We start from the raw sequence: 15,244 nt of genomic DNA on the forward strand, positions 1-15,244 counted from the left end.
CAGCGACGCACGGATGCACGCCAAGACCGTAGGATCCTACGCAGTGCCGTAGGGGACCGCACCGCCACTTCCCAGCAAATTAGGGACACTGTTGCTCCTGGGGTATCGGCGAGGACCATTCGCAACCGTCTCCATGAAGCTGGGCTACGGTCCCGCACACCGTTAGGCCGTCTTCCGCTCACGCCCCAACATCGTGCAGCCCGCCTCCAGTGGTGTCGCGACAGGCGTGAATGGAGGGACGAATGGAGACGTGTCGTCTTCAGCGATGAGAGTCGCTTCTGCCTTGGTGCCAACGATGGTCGTATGCGTGTTTGGCGCCGTGCAGGTGAGCGCCACAAACAGGACTGCATACGACCGAGGCACACAGGGCCAACACCCGGCATCATGGTGTGGGGAGCGATCTCCTACACTGGCCGTACACCACTGGTGATCGTCGAGGGGACACTGAATAGTGCACGGTACATCCAAACCGTCATCGAACCCATCGTTCTACCATTCCTAGACCGGCAAGGGAACTTGCTGTTCCAACAGGACAATGCACGTCCGCATGTATCCCGTGCCACCCAACGTGCTCTAGAAGGTGTAAGTCAACTACCCTGGCCAGCAAGATCTCCGGATCTGTCGCCCATTGAGCATGTTTGGGACTGGATGAAGCGTCGTCTCACGCGGTCTGCACGTCCAGCACGAACGCTGGTCCAACTGAGGCGCCAGGTGGAAATGGCATGGCAAGCCGTTCCACAGGACTACATCCAGCATCTCTACGATCGTCTCCATGGGAGAATAGCAGCCTGCATTGCTGCGAAAGGTGGATATACACTGTACTAGTGCCGACATTGTGCATGCTCTGTTGCCTGTGTCTATGTGCCTGTGGTTCTGTCAGTGTGATCATGTGATGTATCTGACCCCAGGAATGTGTCAATAAAGTTTCCCCTTCCTGGGACAATGAATTCACGGTGTTCATATTTCAATTTCCAGGAGTGTATATTATATATATATTATATAATATTATATATATTAATAATTCCCATTTTCAATTCATTCTCATACTGAATGCCTGGAAATCGGCTAATGTTCCTTATCCGATTTCTGTTATTTTCCACGATTCTACGACGGCAGCAGCAGTACTAATGCAATGTTACTTTTATGATATACATTTTTCGCACAGTGAATTTTTTTTCACATGCGTTTCGCATCATTAAGCAAATAATTGTCAACGACCAAAAGTAAGGAACAAAATTTCACTGCCTACCAAAAAAAGATATACACTCAGAAGGGGAGGAGGAAATGAAATAAAACTTCATATGTTGGAGGGTATGTGATGTAATTTAAGTGATTACACAATCGAGTCAAATTTCCAGTAAGAGCCCACTTATCAGTACACTTATCAGTACACTGACCAGTGTGGCCTGGATGTACACTTGTACTGCGACGGTCTTGACCTCCGAGACCGTCCCACACATGTTCTACCGGAGACAGGTTTGGGGATCTTGCTGGGCACGAAATATTTCAACATTACGCAGACAAGTTCGCAGCTCGTGGACTCGCGATCACCGGCTGCGATGGCCGAGCGGTTCTAGATGCTTCAGTCTGGAACCGTGAGACCGCTGCGGTCGCAGGTTCGAATCCCGTCTCGGGCATACATGTGTGTGATGTCCTTAGGTTAGTTAGGTTTAAGTAGTTTTAAGTTCTAGAGGACTGATGGGCTCAGCTGTTAAGTACCATAGTGCTCAGAGCCATTTGATACATTTGACTCGTTATCGCGTACTCGCTTCCCGAGCAAGGGGTCCCGGGTTCGATTCCCGGCCGGGTCAAAGATTTTCACCTGCCTCGAGATGACTGGGTGTTTGTGTTGTCCTCATCATTTCATCATTATTCATGAATGTGGCGAGACTGAGCTGAGAAAAGGCTGGGAATTTGTATGGGCGCTAATGACCGCTCAGCCGAGCGCCCCACAAACCAAACATCATCATCATTATTACGCAGACAGCTCATAGAGACGTGTGCCTTGTGTGACCGAGCGTTCTCCTGAAGACAAATGGCACCATGATACCGCCGCATTGGATGAGATGAAAGATCATGTCATCAGAGTTCCATAAATCACTACCAGCCGTGACTTGTAGTCATGCCCTGTTGTGGTTGTCGGACGTAGTGGATCGGAACTTTGACGAGCATACCTGCCCTCACGTTCCCGTGCAGTCAAACATCGGACCGCTGTCACATCCGAATGCCCCATAAATCTGGATATCGCACTATCCAAACAGCTGGGCAAATGAAGACACACAAGAGGCGCCTTTCAAACTCTGTCAGCTGCTGATAACGCTGGCTCAAACTGGTACGCGGCATCTCCATGTCCTTCACAGTGATCATTCAACACCTGATGCTGTTCACGTCTCTAATACATCCTAACAGTCCAGGTAACATCACTAAAGCACGAGCCGGCCGCTGTGGCCGAGAGGTTCTAGGCGCTTCAGTCCGGAACCGCGCTGCTGTTACGGTCGCAGGTTCGAATCCTGCCTCGGGCATGGATGTGTGTGATGTCCTTAGGTTAGTCAGGTTTAAGTAGTTCTAAGTCTATGGGATTGATGACCTCAGATGTTAAGTTCCATAGTGCTTAGAGCATTTGAACCATTTTTGAACCAAAACAGGAACACCACTAATGCTCTGTGGTGGCCGTTCTACCTTGTCACAGAAAATTGCAATTCTGATTATTCACATATCCGCCGATAAGCTACAGTGACACCCGTCTATGCCTTCTGAGTGGATAACTGTTTTCTGTCAGGAAGTGTACTTTGCCAGATTACAGTCTCCGTTTATACAAGCTACGTTTCACAGAGAATGAAGTAGGTGACATGAAATTATAACACGGACAAAATTTTGTCTTACGTGTTTAGTTGATCTGACTGTAGTCTCTTACAGTCAGAGTCCAGCAAATACTATAAGTTCACATATTAGAAAATGGGTCTGTGTGTTCTCACTTATGACGAGGCCTGATAACCAACAACTCTTCATTAAGAGTGTGGGGCAATGGAAGAAACTTTCGCACAGTGTCACTATCGTTACGGCACGGTATGAAAAACTCAAGAATACAAGCCTTTTGTTGAACAATGGTTGACAGTAAGCTCCTGCAGAGAGACTGGAAGCAGTGGGGCAGGTCTGAGTCATGTGTGCAGTCCCATGCAAGCAGTTTGTAAAATATGTATATGAATCAAGAGCACCGTTATTGTTTCGTCCATGCACACTATCTGATCAGAAATAATCGGATACCCTAAGCAATGCGGAATTGACCAGTAGATGCCGCGAGAGGCGGACCCACCATTATAAAAGGTGGCGCAGAGTATTGTGTTGTCAGCAGAGAGGCTGTAGCAGTAAGTTAGGATAGCTCAGTTACTTGCAAACGTGAATTAGTGAATGGTTGTCACCTAAGAAACAAATGCGTCACGGACATTTCAACGCTTTTAAAGCTGCCCATGTGGACAGTTGGTGACGAGACTGAAATGAGAATCCGACGTGACGAGCACAGCTAAACAAAGATCCGGGAGACTTTATATACTGACTGACAGAAACTGCCGAGCATTGGGAGGTTGTAAAAAATCGCATGAAATCAGCGGAAGGAATCACTCGTTCCGAAGTTCTGCCATCAGCCGATTCTGCACAGTGACTCTGCACAGAAAGTTTAGAGAAATTGGGTACAATGGTCGAGGACCTCCACAGAAGCCACGTATTCCTGCAACCATTGCTGGGGATGACTGGGAACGGGTGATTTGGATTGATTTATCACGCTATACCCTACGGCAATTCGATGGATGGGTTTGGGTTTGTCGAATGCCTGGTGAATGTTGTGTAGCGCCAGCAGGGAACTACAGAGGTTGTTGTGATTCGGTATTGGGGATTTTTTCGTGCTTATAGTGTGGTCTCCATATTGCGGAATGATATGAACACATTTTACTGCGTTGTGCATTGCGCGCATCGGAGGAACATTTCGGAGACGACCATTGTTTGTACCAGCATGGCAATACGCCCTGTCAATGCTGTGTGAGGAAACGGTTTGTGGACAACAACATTCCTGAAATTGACTGGGCTGCCCAGAGTCCCGAACTGAAACCAACACCTTTGGGTTGTGTTATAAAATCGATTTCGCTTCAGACTCCAGTCTCCTTCTCTGGTTTCGGCTCTTGAGGAAGAATGGGCTGTCATTCCTGCACAGACATTCACACACCTCACTGGTCGTGTCCTCAGCAGAGTTAAAGCAGTTACGAGGGCGAAGGGCGAACACACGTCATATTGAAGTCCGCTAACCGGTGACCGTGTACTTTCGATCAGGTAGTGTGTGTGTGTTGATATTACTTTTTCTGGGTGTGAGACTGATTGCAAGTTTCCAAATTATGTGTACTAGATGCGCTGCATATTACCGAAGGTACTCAAATAGAGACCTTGATATGTTTCACTGTCGTCTATTAGACTTCATTAATGAAAAAGCTTTCTCCGTCGCGTTTATAACAGACGTGAAAAAGTTTGTAACTGAAGATTTTCTCCTTATTTCCTCCATATCTTTTATCTTCTAAGTGATATTATAAAACTGTTGGTCTCGCATTTCGGAGGAGTGTAGTTGAAATCCCCGACTGTTCAGATTCAAATTAACATAGCGTCCATAAATTGATTAAGGCGAATGTCGGGGCTCTTCCTTCGGAACGGCCACGGGGGTCAGCCTTCCCCCACATCGTCCGGTGCATCCTCAAGCTTGGACTCCGTGAACATCATTGAAGGATTATAAAATGTTAATCTTCCTTCTTCTTTATCTTCTTCATTTCTTTTTTTTACAATTCTCGTTATATATTGCAATTTTTATAATAAGAAACTAACTGCTTGTACTGCCATTAGCGGCTGCGGTAATTTCTGGAACTCTACACGTAAAATTTGGTGTGTCTTATAGTATCTGGATAACCAACAGACAAAGGACTTTCTCGTGACATTTTTTCTGCTCTCAAGTCCGACTATTAAAATTTTCCGATCTGCGGCAGTGAATACGTGAGTGCTCGTTTCTGAAAATTGTCTTCAAATATCGTGTGCATATTCTTACTTAGAGTAGCACACACATTACCATACTGAAACTTTATAAGATATGAGGATAACGACCACAGTAGTCAACATTAATTATGAACAGAAATACTCGATCAGAGTTCAGATGGAATGAGCACACCGCTCTGTCACTAGACAGATCAAACCTTAACAAACTAAGTCTAGTAATAATGACTAGTGATCAGTAGTTGTAATTCTGTAACCGATCATTGGGAATCACGTAGAGTTTCCAAATTTCCTTTTGTGTTCTTCATTTATTATTTGCCACCTCACTCTGTTCTTTGGCTTTCTTCTATACTATATACGCTGATAAAAAACAATGGCAACACAAAAATAAATACTGTAGAGCAATGAAATTCTGGGAATAAATCTGTTTAGTAACATATTTAAGTGATTATCTCTGCAAGTTCACAGGTTAATGCAAGCTCTAGGTAAAACATTGCAAATGTGAAATGCTGGTACATTAATAACCGGTGTGACCGACAGAATGTTGAATGGAAAGATGCAGATTTGCATGCGTTGTGTTGTACCGGTGCCAGATGTCAGTTTGTGTCATGGCGTTTCATACCTGTTGCACTTTGTCGGTCAATATAGAGACGGTTAATGCCGTCTGTGGGTGACACAGGAGTTGTCTTCCGGTGATGTCCCATAAGTGCTCGACTGGATATAGATCTGTTGAGCGAGCAGGTCACGGCAAAATGTCGACACTCTGTAGAGCATGTCGGATTACAACAGCGGAATGTGGACGAGCGGTATTGTGTTCTGGAATGTTGTTCATGAGTGGCAACACTAAAGGTCCAACCACGAACGCAATCAAGATGCGTGGGATATGGCTAAATGGTTTAAATGGCTCTGAGCACTATGGGACTTAACTTCTGAGGTCATCAGTCCCCTAGAACTTAGAACTACTTAAACGTAACTAACCTAAGGACATCACACACATCCATGCCCGAGACAGGATTCGAACCTGCCACTGCAGCGCCTAGAACCGCTTGGCCACCTCACGTCCAATCTCAAAGGTAACTAACGGTCAGCGTATATTTGCAGCAAACCTGATTTGCATACACATAGTGGCTACTAGCACCATCTCATGCTACTGGTTCGAAATTTGAATAGAGGTCACTTGTCAGATGTAGAAACGCACATACCAACGTAGATTTACGTCGCCCAACTCCTTCTTGATGCTGCGATTCTATTGCCGGCAGTGTATTTTCTTGACGTCCCCATTCCACTGCTTGTTCGGTAAGATGGTACGTGTTTCTTCCGGGATCAACCCACTGCGACACGTTCTGCTGTCGTTATCTATCGACTTTTCACTGATCCGGGGCTATTCTTAGGATATAACTTGTTCCCAACACGTACTCAGAAGATTCCTCTGGCACGTCCTCATGAAAGCCTGCAGACGCCTAGACTGTAATCTATTGGATTTCCACGTGTTGCAGTCATCCTCGTGGGCCGCCTTTACGTTGCTGTTAGACAGGCGCTACTACTTGACGGCTTACAGTTTCCACATCACCAGATCCTTAGCAGTGTAGCTAACCCAAAGCTAGTCTCATTAATTTTTCTCTTAATGTTTCCTATAGTAGCCTCATTCTCTGGTGTGACGTTTCCTAAGCAGCAGAACCGGTCAACAAACTTCCAGTTTCTTTTAGAAAACTCTTCCGCTGTTACAGTTCTTCATCTTTGTCACTTTAATCCTCTTGGCGTTAATCTTTGTTCAAGTATATGATACTTCAGCTCTTACCCTGTTTTCAAATTTCACTAGCCACTTACCAACAAGAGCTGCTCGTAAGGGCTATTTCTATTTAGAGTTGATGCGTCGGCGCCAACTGTATAACGTCATAAGATATCCATCTCAATTAAGAAAGGAGCTAAAACGGAAAACAACATTTTAAAACTAGAATAAACGAAGATAAGCCCAGACAGTCCGCGTATCAGCGTCATCTCTTACATACACTGTAAGAAAAAAGAAACAAGGCACTACGAAGGGATTATCTGAATGTGATGTACAGGTGCAGACAAACAAATGATTACAATTCCTGAAAAATGGGATGATTTATTCAAGAGAAAGAGCTTCACATATCGAGCAATGGAGCGTTGGCCCACATCTGGCTCTTATGCAGCCAGTTATTGGGCTTGACATTGATTGATAGTCTTGTTGGATGTCCTTCTGAGGTATATCGCGTCAAATTCTGTTCAACTGGCGCGTTACATCGTGTAAATCCCGACCTGGTTGGAGTGCCCCGCCCATAATGCTCCAAAGTTTCTCAATTGTGGAGAAGTCTGGCGACCTTTCTGCGCAAGGTAGGGTTTGGCAAGCACCAGGAGAAGCAGTAGCAACTCTCGCCGCGTGCCTTAAGGCATTATCTGGCTGAAAGGATGCCTTTCCACGAAAGGCATCAAAACGAGGCGTAAAATATCGTTGTCGTACCGATGTGCTGTACGGGCGCCGCGGATGACAAACAAAAGGATATTGCTACGAAATAAAATGCTCCCCCCCCCCCCCCCCCCCCTGACCTCCACTCTTGGCTGTTGGGCCATACGGCGGACATCAGACCTGTTGGTATCCCACCACTGTCCGGGAATGTCAATGACTGGAGTAGAATTGTCTTCAGTGATGAACCGCGCTTCGAATTAAGCCCCAATGACCAGTGAAGAAGTGTCTGGAGACGCACCGGACAGAGTAGGGATATCAATGTGTCAGTCGTCTGCCGTATGTGTCAATAGCCAGGAGTGATGGTCTGGGATGCCATTTCATTTCATAGCAGGCCCTCTTTGGTTGTCATCCGCGGCAGCCTTACAGCATACTGGTACGTCAACGATATTTTATGTCTCGTTTTGATGGTCTTCGTGGCAAGCCATCGTGGGCATACGTTTCAGCAAGGTATTGCTCGCCCGCACACGGCCGGAGGTTCTACTGTCATCTCTAGAACAAATCATAGAATTTTTTCTGAAACTGTAATCATTTGTTTGTCTGCATATGTAAGTAACATCTACCGATCTCCTTTCCATTCGGATAATTCCTTCGTGGTGCATCGTTTGTTTGTTTTTTCCTTTTTTTTTTCGCCTTAGAGTGTATATTCCTATACAGTTTAAGCTCATATTGAAGGTACGCTTACCGACTGTTTAACTATTGCCCATTAATGTTTCAGTGCCAGAATATTCTTAAAAACTATTGGCAGATAGTGCATATTCCAACACGTGTAATTTGTTGATGTGCTGTTGTTGTCACTTTTAATTCGAAGACTGATTTTAATCAGCTGTCCTCTGTTGTCAGTCCTGTGCAAACCTCTACGTCTTTTCTTTACAGCTGCTGCCCGGATCCATTTGAATCTGATTTCCGTTCTCAAGCCTTGGTCTCCCTCTTCAACTTTTACGCTATAAGCTTCCCTCCACTAACAATTTGCCGCCTCTGAATATGTCGAGTCGTGTCATAGAACTCTTTCCACCCCCCCCCCCCCCCTCCCCAGCTTGATTCAATATCTTCTCGTCAATTGCTCTATCTATTCATCTAATCTTCAACATTCGTGCGTAGCACCACATTTCAAAAACTTCTATTCTCTTCTAGTGTGAACTGTTCATCATCCACGTTTCACTTCTGTACAAGGCTACACTCAAGGCAAAAATACCTTAAAGACTTATATTAGATTTTCAGAGATATATCTTTTCAGAAATGCTATTGTTGCTAGTGTCAGCCTGTATTTTATATCCTCTCTACTTGTGCCATCATCAGTTAGTCTGCTGTCAAAATGGTTCAAATGGCTCTGAGCACTATGGGACTCAACTGCTGAGGTCATAAGTCCCCTAGAACTTAGAACTACTTAAACCTAACTAACCTAAGGACAACACACACATCCATGCCCGAGGCAGGATTCGAATCTGCGACCGTAGCGGTCGCGCGGTTCCAGACTGTAGCGCCAGAACGGCTCGGCCACCAGCGGCCGGCAGTCTGCTGTCAAAATACACTCCTGGAAATTGAAATAAGAACACCGTGAATTCATTGTCCCAGGAAGGGGAAACTTTATTAACACATTCCTGGGGTCAGATACATCACATGATCACACTGACAGAACCACAGGCACATAGACACAGGCAACAGAGCATGCACAATGTCGGCACTAGTACAGTGTATATCCACCTTTCGCAGCAATGCAGGCTGCTATTCTCCCATGGAGACGATCGTAGAGATGCTGGATGTAGTCCTGTGGAACGGCTTGCCATGCCATTTCCACCTGGCGCCTCAGTTGGACCAGCGTTCGTGCTGGACGTGCAGACCGCGTGAGACGACGCTTCATCCATTCCCAAACATGCTCAATGGGCGACAGATCCGGAGATCTTGCTGGCCAGGGTAGTTGACTTACACCTTCTAGAGCACGTTGGGTGGCACGGGATACATGCGGACGTGCATTGTCCTGTTGAAACAGCAAGTTCCCTTGCCGGTCTAGGAAAGGTAGAACGATGGGTTCGATGACGGTTTGGATGTACCGTGCACTATTCAGTGTCCCCTCGACGATCACCAGTGGTGTACGGCCAGTGTAGGAGATCGCTCCCCACACCATGATGCCGGGTGTTGGCCCTGTGTGCCTCGGTCGTATGCAGTCCTGATTGTGGCGCTCACCTGCACGGCGCCAAACACGCATACGACCATCATTGGCACCAAGGCAGAAGCGACTCTCATCGCTGAAGACGACACGTCTCCATTCGTCCCTCCATTCACGCCTGTCGCGACACCACTGGAGGCGGGCTGCACGATGTTGGGGCGTGAGCGGAAGACGGCCTAACGGTGTGCGGGACCGTAGCCCAGCTTCATGGAGACGGTTGCGAATGGTCCTCGCCGATACCCCAGGAGCAACAGTGTCCCTAATTTGCTGGGAAGTGGCGGTGCGGTCCCCTACGGCACTGCGTAGGATCCTACGGTCTTGGCGTGCATCCGTGCGTCGCTGCGGTCCGGTCCCAGGTCGACGGGCACGTGCACCTTCCGCCGACCACTGGCGACAACATCGATGTACTGTGGAGACCTCACGCCCCACGTGTTGAGCAATTTCGGCGGTACGTCCACCCGGCCTCCCGCATGCCCACTATACGCCCTCGCTCAAAGTCCATCAACTGCACATACGGTTCACGTCCACGCTGTCGCGGCATGCTACCAGTGTTAAAGACTACGATGGAGCTCCGTATGCCACGGCAAACTGGCTGACACTGACGGCGGCGGTGCACAAATGCTGCGCAGCTAGCGCCATTCGACGGCCAACACCGCGGCTCCTGGTGTGTCCGCTGTGCCGTGCGTGTGATCATTGCTTGTACAGCCCTCTCGCAGTGTCCGGAGCAAGTATGGTGGATCTGACACACCGGTGTCAATGTGTTCTTTTTTCCATTTCCAGGAGTGTAGCATAACTCATTTACAAGTTTTTGCGTCTCATTTTCTGTCCTAGTTCCCTCAGCATCACCTGATTTAATCTGACTAAATTCTGTTAAGAGTGGGTATGTGCCACCACCGAAAATGAGAACAGGAGTTCAAAGTAGTCCGCATAGCACGGTTCTGAAAGTTTTCGGGAGGTTAATCATCTGGTTTAATCTGATTACATTCTGTTACGGGTGAATATGTGCCACAATCGAAACTGAGCCGGACACGGTGGTCGAGCGGTTCTAGGCGCTTCAGTCTGGAACCGCGCGACTGCTACGGTCGCAGGTTCGAATCCTGCCTCGGGCATGGATGTGTGTGATGTCCTTAGGTTAGTTAGGTTTAAGTAGTTCTAAGTTCTAGGGGACTGATGACCTCAGATGTTAAGTTCCATAGCGCTCAGAGCCATTTGAACCATTTTTTTTAAATCGAAACAGAAAACAAGACGTAACACAAGATAATCAGGGATAGTGTTACCCATAGTCATACACTTATCAGCCAGAACATTAAGACCACCGACCTACTATCGATAGAAACCCGTCCAGGCGACAGCAGCGTCGCGTGGAGAGGAATGAGTGCTGGTCAGACGCACACACGGTGCACGTTGTATCAGTGAGTGCGTTGTTCCTGCACTGAATGCGGAAGGCGCAATAACGAGTTATTGCCATCGTTTCATAGCTCCTGTTACTGCAAATAACTAGACACCACTGTCTACGAGCTTTAATGTGTACGCTAAAGCACTGAAAATGATCGTTATGTGATCCAAAATCGATTTTGCTGTTAACAAACCATCAAAATTACGGCCAACACCTTTATCACATGTTCGTTGTGCACACAGCACTCTATGGTGTCGCCAATCATCACAAAAGAAAGTTGGTAGGCGTTTTTCTACATCTGAAAGATGTTGCCTACCGCCAGTCGCATAAGAGTGGCGCTAGTGACGCCATTGTAAGGATACAACTGAGGTTTGCTTTGAATACACGCTGCAACGGTCCTGAGCGTAAGTTACCTTTGGGATTGGATATGGTGAGTTGATGTTAGTCAAGGTGACAAGGACGCCAGTATCAACACCTCACTGACTTTGAACGAGGTCGTGTAATAGGGCTACGTGAAGCAGGATGTTGCTTCTGCGTTGTTGCAGAGAGACTGGGCAGGAATGTAGTCAGTGTACACGACTGCTGGCAGCGATGGTCACAGGAGTGTACAACCATAAGAAGAGTGTCCGGACAGTCACGTGTCACTACCGAGAGGGAAGACCATTGTGTTCGGCTTGTGGCTCTGGCGCATCGTACTGCACCTGCAGCAGCAATATCAGCCTTAGTTGGCATCAAAGTGACTCAAAGAACCGTTATTTTTTCTTTTGGTCATCAGTCTAGTGACTGGTTTGATGCGGCCCGCCACGAATTCCTTTCCTGTGCTAACCTCTTCATCTCAGAGTAGCACTTGCAACCTACGTCCTCAATTATTTGCTTGACGTATTCCAATCTCTGTCTTCCTCTACAGTTTTTGCCCTCTACAGCTCCCTCTAGTACCATGGAAGTCATTCCCTCATGTCTTAGCAGATGTCCTACCATCCTGTCCCTTCTCCTTATCAGTGTTTTCCACATATTCCTTTCCTCTCCGATTCTGCATAGAACCTCCTCATTCCTTACCTTATCAGTCCACCTAATTTTCAACATTCGTCTATAGCACCACATCTCAAATGCTTCGGTTTTCTTTTGTTCCGGTTTTCCCACAGTCCATGTTTCACTACCATACAATGCTGTACTCCAGACGTACATCCTCAGAAGTTTCTTCCTCAAATTAAGGCCGGTATTTGATATTAGTAGACTTCTCTTGGCCAGAAATGCCTTTTTTGCCATAGCGAGTCTGCTCCTTGCTCCGTCCGTCATTGGTTATTTTACTGCCTAGGTAGCAGAATTCCTTAACTTCATTGACTTCGTGACCATCAATCCTGATGTTAAGTTTCTCGCTGTTCTCATTTCTACTACTTCTCATTACCTTCGTCTTTCTCCGATTTACTCTCAAACCATACTGTGTACTCATTAGACTGTTCATTCCGTTCAGCAGATCATTTAATTCTTCTTCACTTTCACTCAGGATAGCAATGTCCTCAGCGAATCGTATCATTGATATCCTTTCACCTTGTATTTTAATTCCACTCCTGAACCTTTCTTTTATTTCCATCATTGCTTCCTCGATGTACAGATTGAAGAGTAGGGGCGAAAGGCTACAGCCTTGTCTTACACCCATCTTAATACGAGCACTTCGTTCTTGGTCGTCCACTCTTATTATCCCCTCTTGGTTGTTGTACATATTGTATATGACCCGTCTCTCCCTATAGCTTACCCCTACTTTTTTCAGAATCTCGAACAGCTTGCACCATTTTATATTGTCGACCGCTTTTTCCAGGTCGACAAATCCTATGAAAGTGTCTTGATTTTTCTTTAGCCTTGCTTCCATTATTAGCCGTAACGTCAGAATTGCCTCTCTCGTCCCTTTACTTTTCCTAAAGCCAAACTGATCGTCACTTAGCGCATTCTCAATTTTCTTTTCCATTCTTCTGTATATTATTCTTGTAATCAGTTTCGATGCATGAGCTGTTAAGCTGATTGTGCGATAATTCTCGCACTTGTCAGCTCTTGCCGTCTTCGGAATTGTGTGGATGATGCTTTTCCGAAAGTCAGATGGTATGTCGCCAGACTCACATATTCTACACACCAACGTGAATAGTCGTTTTGTTGCCACTTCCCCCAATGATTTTAGAAATTCTGATGGAATGCTATCTATCCCTTCTGCCTTATTTGACCGTAAGTCATCCAAAGCTCTTTTAAATTCCGATTCTAATACTGGATCCCCTATCTCTTCTAAATCGACTTCTGTTACTTCTTCTATCACATCAGACAAATCTTCAACCTCATAGAGGCTTTCAATGTATTCTTTCCACCTATCTGCTCTCTCCTCTGCATTTAACAGTGGAATTCCCATTGCACTCTTAATGTTACCACCGTTGCTTTTAATGTCACCAAAGGTTGTTTTGACTTTCCTGTATGCTGAGTCTGTCCTTCCGACAATCATATCTTTTTCGATGTCTTCACATTTTTCCTGCAGCCATTTCGTCTTAGCTTCCCTGCATTTCCTATTTATTTCATTCCTCAGCGACTTGTATTTCTGTATTCCTGATTTTCCCGAAACATGTTTGTACTTTCTCCTTTCATCAATCAACTGAAGTATTTCTTCTGTTACCCATGGTTTCTTCGCAGCTACCTTCTTTGTACCTATGTTTCCCTTCCCAACTTCTGTGATGGCCCTTTTTAGAGATGTCCATTCCTCTTCAACTCTACTGCCTACTGCGCTATTCCTTATTGCTGTATCTATAGCGTTAGAGAACTTCAAACGTATCTCGTCATTCCTTAGTACTTCCGTATCCCACTTCTTTGCGTATTGATTCTTCCTGACTAATGTCTTGAACTTCAGCTTACTCTTCATCACTACTATATTGTGATCTGAGTCTATATCTGCTCCTGGGTACGCCTTACAATCCAGTATCTGATTTCGGAATCTCTGTCTGACCATGATGTAATCTAATTGAAATCTTCCCGTATCTCCCGGCCTTTTCCAAGTATACCTCCTCCTCTTGTGATTGTTGAACGGGGTATTCGCTATTACTAGCTGAAACTTGTTACAGAACCCAATTAGTCTTTCTCTTCTTTCATTCCTTGTCCCAAGCCCATATACTCCCGTAACCTTTTCTTCTACTCCTTCCCCTACAACTGCATTCCAGTCGCCCATGACTATTAGATTTTCGTCCCTCTTTACATACTGCATTACCCTTTCAATATCCTGATACACTTTCTCTATCTGTTCATCTTCAGCTTGCGACGTCGGCATGCATACCTGAACTATCGTTGTCGGTGTTGGTCTGCTGTCGATTACGATTAGAACAACCCGGTCACTGAACTGTTCACAGTAACACACCCTCTGCCCTACCTTCCTATTCATAACGAATCCTATACCTGTTATACCATTTTCTGCTGCTGTTGGTATTACCCGATACTCATCTGACCAGAAATCATTGTCTTCCTTCCACTTCACTTCACTGACCCCTACTATATCTAGATTGAGCCTTTGCATTTCCCTTTTCAGATTTTCTAGTTTCCCTACCACGTTCAGGCTTTTGACATTCCACGCCCCGACTCGTAGAACGTTATCCTTTCGTTGATTATTCAATCTTTTTCTCATGGTAATCTCCCCCTTGGCAGTCCCCATCCGGAGATCCGAATGGGGGACTATTCCGGAATCTTTTGCCAATGGAGAGATCATCATGATACTTCTTCAATTACAGGCCACATGTCCTATGGATACACGTTACGTGTCTTTAACGCAGTGGTTTCCACTGCCTTCTGCATCCTCATGTCGTTGATTATTGCTGATTCTTCCGCCTTTAGGGGCAATTTCCCACCCCTAGGACAAGAGAGTACCCTGAACCTCTATCCGCTCCTCCGCCCTCTTTGACAAGGCCGTTGGCAGAATGAGGCTGACTTCTTATGCCGGAAGTCTTCGGCCGCCAATGCTGATTATTTATCAAAATTTAGGCAATGGCGGGGATCGAACCCGGGACCGAAGACGTTTTGATTATGAATCAAAAACGCTACCCCTAGACCACGGTGATGGGATCAAAAGAACCTTTACAAATCGGATACTTCATGGACGGCTCCGAGGCAGACGCCTTGAAGCGTGCATTCCACAGTCCCCACACCACCGCCG

Source organism: Schistocerca nitens, chromosome 2 (genome assembly GCF_023898315.1).
Source record: "Schistocerca nitens isolate TAMUIC-IGC-003100 chromosome 2, iqSchNite1.1, whole genome shotgun sequence".
Taxonomy (NCBI): Eukaryota; Metazoa; Arthropoda; class Insecta; order Orthoptera; family Acrididae; genus Schistocerca; species Schistocerca nitens.